The sequence below is a fragment of the Helianthus annuus genome, chromosome 1 (assembly GCF_002127325.2).
Source record: "Helianthus annuus cultivar XRQ/B chromosome 1, HanXRQr2.0-SUNRISE, whole genome shotgun sequence".
Lineage (NCBI taxonomy): Eukaryota > Viridiplantae > Streptophyta > Magnoliopsida > Asterales > Asteraceae > Helianthus > Helianthus annuus.
The window spans coordinates 34,012,206-34,021,393 of NC_035433.2; the positions used below are offsets into that span (position 1 = coordinate 34,012,206).

The 9,188-nt window shown below is 31.9% G+C and overlaps 1 long non-coding RNA gene across 2 annotated transcripts; it reads right to left on the reverse strand.

The window, feature by feature from the left end:
* Positions 1-5,459: 5,459 nt before the first annotated feature.
* Positions 5,460-8,320, reverse strand: LOC110865196. 2 transcript variants are annotated; one of them, XR_002550444.1, is made up of 4 exons: positions 7,937-8,320; positions 6,931-7,054; positions 5,791-6,849; positions 5,460-5,661 (listed from the first exon to the last, which is right to left on the reverse strand). It is a non-coding gene; the product is annotated as an uncharacterized LOC110865196 (long non-coding RNA). The 2 variants fall into 2 exon arrangements; XR_002550442.2 differs by having other exon boundaries at positions 5,460-6,849; positions 7,937-8,195.
* Positions 8,321-9,188: the final 868 nt, after the last annotated feature.

Sequence of the window (9,188 nt, forward strand, 5' to 3'; positions counted from 1 at the left end):
AAATCCTAAAAAATAAGAAAATTGTAAAAAATTCAAGAAATTCTAAAAAGTCAAAAAAAATCAAAATAATTCTAAAAAATCAAAAAAATTCTTAAAAATAAAAAAATCATAGAAATTATAGAAAAATCTAAAAAATTATAAAAAAATCCAAAAAAACTACAAAAAATCAAAAAACTATAAAAAATCAAAAAAATAATAAAAAATCTAAAAAATAAAAAAATAACTAAAAATCGAAAAAATTCTAAAAAATCAAAAAATCTATTCTAAAAAATTAAAAATTAAAAAAATTCTAAAAAAAATCTAAAAAATCAAAAATTGCTAAAAATCTAGGATTTTTAGAGTTTTTTTTTTTTGTTTTTTTTGGGATATTTTTTAGAGTTTTTTTTGGAATATTTTGTATTTTTTAGAATTTTTATGATTTTTTTTTAATTTTTAAAGATTTTTAAAATTTTATTTTTTTTATTTTTTAGAATTTTATGGATTTTTAGAACTTTTATGATTTTTAGAATTTTTTTTATTTCTAAGGATTTTTTTGACTTTTTAGAATTTTTTATAATTGTATAAAACTAAAATTCACCACCCAGTTTAGGTTTTTATGTCGTTTTGCACAACTAAGGGTTACAGTTATGCTGTTTTATGTCCTTTTGCACAACTAAGGGTTACAGTTATGCTGGACCGACTGATTTGATGGTACTAGTACGGTACCGGTACCAAATGAAGTTCATCGTGACGTACAATCCTCGAAAAGCATTCAACCTTTTTTTAATTTATTTATATTTTTAGCCTATCACGCCCAAATCCATCTTGACAAAAACTCATATTGACCTAAACCCATCTTAACCAATACCCATTAACCAAACCTACCCATTTTGCCACCCCTATTCTAAAGAATAACCCACTTGACTTTAAGAACCTAGCTAACCTAATTTGATTTAGACAAACTAACTTAGTTAAATGGTTTGAAAGACAGACATGCTAAAGGTTTTGATGTTGGTAAGAAAACAAAACGTGAAGCCTTAAGCCCTTCAAACCCTCAGCTATTCGAATATCGAGACATTTTTGCTCCTCATAATCCTAACCCCAACCCCCATTCATCTTCCTCACAATCTCCTACTACACCAACTTTTAAACACAAATACATACTCATCCAAAAGTTAGGTAACGGGGCTTACGGAACCTTGCATTTATGTAAAGAGAAAGATACCAGCCAAACTTTTGCATGTAAAATACTATCAAAAAAAGATTGGAATCCTTCTCAGTATGACGTTGCGATAAAAGAAAGAGATACCATGAGTCGATTTTCTTCCCATCCCAATTTCGTAACCTTGAAGGAAACTTTGGAGGATAGTTATGGACTAAGCAGTTAATGCGGAAAAATATCGGTTATCGGTCAAGGATCGATATTTGAGATATCGTTTATCGCGGTGAGATATCGGTGAGATATCGGTAATTTATAATATCATGCATATATATATAGAACCTATATAATATATGTATATTAATATCTAGAACCTATATAATATATGTATACAACATCTTTATGCACTAACTTGTAAAAGTCTAAGGTTAATTTTGATAAATCTATAACTGGAGGATGAAATTGTAATTCAAGTTAAAAGAAAAGGAGGTAAACTGAATGATTTAACTTTTATAACCCTACTATTACTAATCCTTTTAAACTAAAAAAAACCCTAAACAACTAAAGCAGCCGTCCTCTATCTCCCCTGTTTGCTCCTCCATCTTCTAAACCTAAAAAACAGCCTACAGATCTTTCATTCTACGATTCGAAAAGTAAGGTTCGATCAGCAGGTAAGCTTCGATTCAACAACTTCGATTAGCCACCATTTCTTCTCTGTCAAAACTGGCCCAACCGATAATCTCGGCGATTCGACCGAGATAAGTTAGACCTAATATCGACGATAACCACCGATATTATCGCTGACCGATATAAGGACCGAGATATGAAACCGATATTTGACTGAAGGACCGATAACCGCTATATCACCGATATATCGGCCGAGTTAACTGCATAGGTTATGGAGTATTGTGCGGGTAGGAGACTCTTGGATCATCTAAAGAAAAAGCGAAGGTAAACGGAGTGGGAGGTCACTAGGATTATGCGTCAGATTCTTGAAGGCATTAAGATAAGATTTAAACACTAACTAGTGAGTGATACTTAGGAGTGGCAAAATGGGTAGGTTGGGAAGGTTTGGGTAATGGGTCAAAATGGGTTTGGGTTAGGATGAGTTTATTTAAAAATGAGTTAGTATGGGTTTAGGTTAAGCTGGGTTTAGGTCAAGATTGGTTTAGGTTAGAATGAGCAAAAACCCATCTTAACCTATACCCATCCTAACCCATCTTGACCTAAACCCATCTTAACCTATACCCATTCTAACTCATTACCCAAACCTCTCTAACTCACCCATTTTGTCATCCCTAAGTATCACTCACTAGTTAGCGTTTAAATCTTACCTTAATGCCTTCAAGAATCTGACGCATAACCCTAGCGGCCTCCCACTCCGTGTACCTTCGCTTTTTCTTTAGATGATCCAACAGTCTCCCACCTGCACACTACTCCATAACTATGTGAAAAGCAGTCTTATCTTCCAAAGTTTCCTTCAAGGTCACGAAATTGGGATGGGAAGACAATCGACTCATGATATCTCTCTCTTTTATCACAACGTCATACTGAGAATGATTCCAATCTCTTTTTATAGTATTTTACATGCAAAAGTTTGGCTGGTATCTTTCTCTTTACATAAATGCACGGTTCCGTAAGCCCCGTTACCTAACTTTTGGATGAGTATGTATTTGTGTTAAAAAGTTGGTGTAGTAGGAGATTGTAAGGAAGATGAATGGGGGTTGGGGTTAGGATTATGAGGTGCAAAAATGTCTCGATATTCGAATGGGTGTGGGTTTGAAGAGCTTGAGGCTTCACCTTTTGTTTTCTTACCAACATCAAAACCTTTAGCATGTATGTCTTCGAAATCATTTAACTATTAATGAAACCATTTAACTAACGTTAGTTTGTCTAGATTAAATTAGGTTAGCTAGGTTCCTAAAGTCAAGTGGGTTATACTCTAGAATACGGGTGGCAAAATGGGTGGGTTGTGTAGGTTTGGGTAATGGGTTAGGATGAGTTTATTAAAAAATGGGTTAGGATGTGTTTATTAAGAAATGGGTTTAGGTCAATATGGGTTCTTGTCAATATGGATTTGGGTTGGGTTTAGGTTAATATGGGTTTTTGTCAAGATGGATTTGGGTTGGGTTTAGGTTAATATGGGTTTTTGTCAAGATGGATTTGGGCATGATAGGCTAAAAATATAAATAAATAAAAAAATCAAAACAATTAAAAAAAACAAAAAAAAAATTAAAAAGCAAAAAAAAATTAAAAATTAAAAATTAAAAAAAACCAAAAAAAAAGGTTCAATGCTTTTTGAGGATTGTACGTCACGATGAGCTTCATACGGTACCGTACTCGTACCTGAGCCGGCCCAGCATAATTGTAACCCTTAGTTGTGCAATAGGACATAATATCCTTAACTGGGTGGTGAATTTTAGTTTCATGCATTCGATGACATTTAGTTTTATACAATTATAAAAAATTCAAAAAATTCCAAAAAGTCAAAAAATCCTAAAAAAATCAAAAAAAAATCTATAAATTCTAAAAAAATTAAAAAAATTCTAAAAAGAGTTAATTATATAGTTAGTCCCTGTGGTTTACACAAAATAACACATTTAGGTACTAATAGTTTAAAATCACCTTCTAGGGTATTAACTTTTCATTTTGTAACGTTTGGAGGTATTAACAAATAGGGTATTAACATAGTTAGTCCCTGTGGTTTGCAAAAAATAACATACTTAGGTACTAATAGAATGTGATTTTAAACCTACAAATAAAGTTAATACCCTAGAATGTTATTTTAAACTATTAGTACCTAAGTATGTTACTTTGTACAAACTACAGGGACTAACTATGTAATTAACTCTTCAAAAAAAATCTTAAACATTCTAAAAAATTCTAAAAAAACATAAAAATTCTAAAAAAATCAAAAAAATCAAAATCAAAAAAATCTAAAAACTCGAAAAATTATAAAAATCATAAAGTTCGAAAAAATCCATAAAATTCTAAAAATCTAAAAAATCCTTAAAAATTTTAGAATTTTTTGGATTGTTTAGAATTTTTTTTGGATTTTTTATTATTTTTTTGATTTTTTAGAATTTTTTTTTATTTTTAGAATCTTTTTGATTTTTTAGAATTTTTTGGATTTTTTTATTTTTTTAATTTTTTGAATTTCTTGATTTTTAATTATTTTGTTGATTTTTTATTTTTTTTAGATTCTTTATTATTTTTTAGATTTTTTTATTTTTTATAATTTTTTTGATTTTTTGTTTTTTAGAATTTTATTGATTTTTTAGAATTATTTTGATTTTTTATAATTTTTTTTATTTTTGATTTTTTGACTTTTTAGAATTTCTTGAATTTTTTACAATTTTTTTTATTTGTTTTATTTTTTAGGAATTTTTTTTTTTTTTGAAAATTTGTATTTTAAAGATTTTTTAGAATTCTTTTGATTTTCTAGATTTTTTTGAGTTTTTAGGATTTTTTTTTTTGACGTTTTAGAATTTTTTTTACAATTTTTTTATTTGTTTTATTTTTTAGAGTTAATTACATAGTTAGTCCCTGTGGTTTGCCCAAAGTAACATACTTAGGTACTAATAGTTTAAAATCACATTCTAGGGTATTAACTTTTCATTTTGTAACGTTTGGAGGTATTAACGTTATTTGTAGGTTTAAAATCACATTCTATTAGTACCTAAGTATGTTATTTTGTGCAAACCACAGGGACTAACTATGTTAATACCCTAGAAGTTAATACCTCCAAACGTTACAAAATGAAAAGTTAATACCCTAGAAGGTGATTTTAAACTGTTAGTACCTAAGTATGTTATTTTGTGCAAACCACAGGGACTAACTATGTAATTAACTCTTTGACTTTTTAGAATTTTTTTATTTTTTAGAATTTTTTTTTTATTTTTTTGCAATTTTATATTTTTTTGTTAATTTTTTTGATTTTTTATTTATTTATATTTTTAGCCTTTAATGCCCAAATCCATCTTGACAAAAACCCATCTTAACCTAAACCCATCCTATCCTATTTTTAAACAAACTCATCCTAACCCAAACCCATTCTAACCCATACCCATCCTAACCCATTACCCAAACATGCCCAACCCATCCCATTTTTCCACCCCTAAATAACACTACTTCGTTAGCTGTACCATGAGACCACAATATCGGGTCTAGGCATACAACAAAACACTCATTAGAATTTAGAAGCACAAACTAGTTAGGGTTATCTCTCCATCCTAGTAACTGCAATTTCCATTTTGAGACTGGTCTAATCGCACAAAAAGGTAACTAACTCTAGCAAAAATTTTAATTTAGGTAACACTACTTTTAAGCCAAACAAAAGGTATTAAAAATTTCAATAAATTCATTCAAGGTAACCAACTTTCAAAATTTCTAATTAAGATAGTCTGGCGGTTGCCATGTCAACAAGATTTTATTGCAAGTAACGTGTTGGTTAGCTTGGTTTTGAACCGCGTGGCGAGCTGGAAAACACCGCGCTGGCTTGAGAAAGCATCTCATGAATGAGGCTGATATGTAAAAACCACCAAATGGATATGAAGGTTAACAAGGATGATATGTGAAATAGGTGAGAGAGACCCAACTTATGGTTGTAAATAAAGCTTATTCGGTTGTACATATAGCAACGGCTCACGTACCTAATGTGCGCGCCTCGGCTTTTGGAACCTAAACGCTTAAGAGTGACGGCGCTTTTTTAAACCAAGTCAGTAAGTTTAACTTCTCATGAACAAAACCTAATAATATTGATTTGAGTCCACAAGATTCCCTTGTCTTGTTTGCCAAAGTATATTAATTATACTTTTATAGAGTTAATTACATAGTTAGTCCCTGTGGTTTACACAAAATAACAATCTAAGGTACTAATAGTTTAAAATCACATACTGGGGTACTAACTTTCCATTTTTTAACATGTGAGGGTATTAACGTTAATTCCTTGTTAACTATTAGTACCTTAGACTGTTAGTTTGTGTAAACCACAGGGACTAACTATGTAATTAACTATGTAATTAATACCCTCACATGTTAAAAAATGGAAAGTTAGTACCCCAGGATGTGATTTTAAGCTGTTAGTACCTTAGATTGTTACTTTGTGTAAACCACAGGGACTAACTATGTAATTAACTCTACTTTATAATAAAAATTAATCAAATAATAGTACAGGATTGCATAACCGTAAAAACTTGCTTAGTTTTTTTTTTTGAACGTCCAACATAAGAATTGCCGGGTACTCCGTACGCGGCACCCATTGGCCGAAAGGTAGCCCGCAGCAGCCCAACCTGCACGCACGGAGCCCCTAGCCCACCATGCCACCAGTTCCGGGGAAAACCCGACCCTGCACCCGCTCGAGGGCACGACAATACAGAGCCGGTAAAACCCGGGTGGATCAGGAATCAAACTCGAGACCATTTGACCAGGGGTCTTTCCCTCATTTCCAAAATCACTGAGCTATAAGCCCAGGGTTTAAAAACTTGCTTAGTGGGAGGGAAAGAGTTTGCTTATGTTTGTATATCATAGCTGATATATATGCACAGTTACATGTCTAGATCACTACTTTTTGTTCAAACGTACCTGTTTTGCTTCTGAGGTGATCTGTTCTATAATAGTACTAGTCGAGTTAAAAGGCACCCATCCACTAAATACTGCACCCCCACCAAGAGTTTTTGGATATAAGAGAGTACTAGCCAAGGTCAATGCACCTGCCATATTCATCATGATGTCAGTGGTGTTTGGTTTACAAACCCCAAATGTATGATATATATATAGGGAGAGAGGGAGACCTCCTTGACTAAATCCACAAAGAAACACATTTTTAGGATCAATTCCAGCAGCCAACTCCTTGTCAATCATTGAATGCACAATTCGAACTGCTTTAAGCAACAAACTTTCTTCCACAAGAGAATTCTGTAAATTTCAACAGTTGCACGGCTTTTACTCTTTTCGTTCCACAAAAAATAGTAACATATCTATTTGGGTATAAATTATTTACTTGCCCTTCGATATCCTTGCGAGTACACAAATGAGATTGCTTTGGTCCACATAAATGAATGAAACTTTGGGTATTTAGCTAACAGTCAAGCAATTTCCTTTATCTAGGTACCAAGTAAAATCATGCACTTCTAAGGGGTCAGGGGTATTATTGAGTACAAACATTGTTTAATCATTTTTGTCTCTACCTGTTTGCTACAGAATAGCACCTAAACATTAGTCATATAAATTCCATCATGTCAAAGTGTTATTAATAAGAATATAATAACATATCAACATTAGTCACGAAAAACACTGTGTTAAACTATTATTGTTTTTTAAATGACCATGGGCATCAGAAAGGGTACATTATTGTGACTCAACACATAAATGCTAACAGAAGAAGAAGTTATTGACCATGGCGTTGTCCTCCAGGATGTTACAATTACACATAATACATCCCCTAATATTTACCGTATAAAATATAAACAAAGTTTAAAGACAGTAGACAGATAACACCAAACAACACAGTTATACAATGCCAATGCTTAACATCAAAAGATATTGGATGCTTGCACAATTATACAATGCCAATGCTTAACATCAAAAGAGTTAACAAGTACTCTTCCTTCCTCACCATACTATGCACATGAACACCATCACTTTAAACTTTACGATAAGATCAACAATACCAAAACCCTAACCCTAAATCCTGCAAATACACATTACGCGCACATACGATCGATCACCGAAAGTCCGAAAACAACACATCAAACATAAATTTCACGATGAGATCGTTTATTAACGATCGGTACTTACGATTACACATAACAGGTTGAACTGGAGCTGATGGGAAAGACCAACGGGTGTTGGCTAACTGGCGGGAAGTGACGACGGATTTGATGGGTTCGTTGGCTGGACCGGAGTCGCCTAGACCGTGTAGCCATAGGATGAAGCTTCCAGACGCCATTGATGTGGATGGAACCAACAGTTGACAGTGAAGGAGATGAGAAGATTATTGTGAAAATGGAGAGAGTCACCGGTTTTATAGCCAATTGTAATATGGAAGAAGGCTTCATTTTTAGGGCCATTCAAATCGCTCACTGCTCGTTGCTCGCTCGACGCTTGTTCGGAAATTGCTCGGAAAATGCTCGTTCGATTTGACGCTCGGTTGTAAACGAGCCGCTCTGCTCGGTTCGGTTTGTAAACGAGCCAAGCATGAGCAAAGGTCCGCTTGGCTCGGTTCGGCTCGAATTATTATTTTAATTATTAGTATACATATACATATACATATACAGGGGAAGGTTCATTTGAGAAGAAAATTTTATTGAGAAGAAAAAGAATAAAAGGGTATAATTGTAAAACATTAAATAGTTTTTTTCTCATCTCATTTATTATTATGTTTGACTAATTAATTAGTCATTAAGACTATAATCCTCCACACTAAATATTTTTGCCTACACACATCAAAAGTTATCCTACACATTTCGAAATTTATCCTACACATATTGAAATTTATCCTACACAACTCGTAATTTATCCTACACGCCTCGTATTTATCCTACACTATAAATGAAATTTTATTTTTATTTTTTTTGTGAAAAATATATATCTTAAAAATAAGTTACAAATTTAATATAGTTAATTATTAAAGATGAAACTACCAATTAATGATGTATGTAAGTTTACTAATATACCCTTATAGTTACATTAAGTACAAATATTAAATGAAGTCTAATGAAGCATTTCTATTGGTTGAAATTTCTTTTTTTTCTTCTTACAAAGAATTTCTTCTCATTTGAACCCTCCACTACATATACATATACATATACATATACATATACATATACATATACATATACATATACATATACATATACATATACATATACATATACATATACATATACATATACATATATAAACATGTATATAAACGTATATATACACACACATTCACCTATATACTTAAATGTAAATTAAATTTATAGTTTTATATGTACCAATCTATTAGATTTTGGTCAACGATATACAAATTTACAACTATATCTATACGTACTAGCCCAACAAC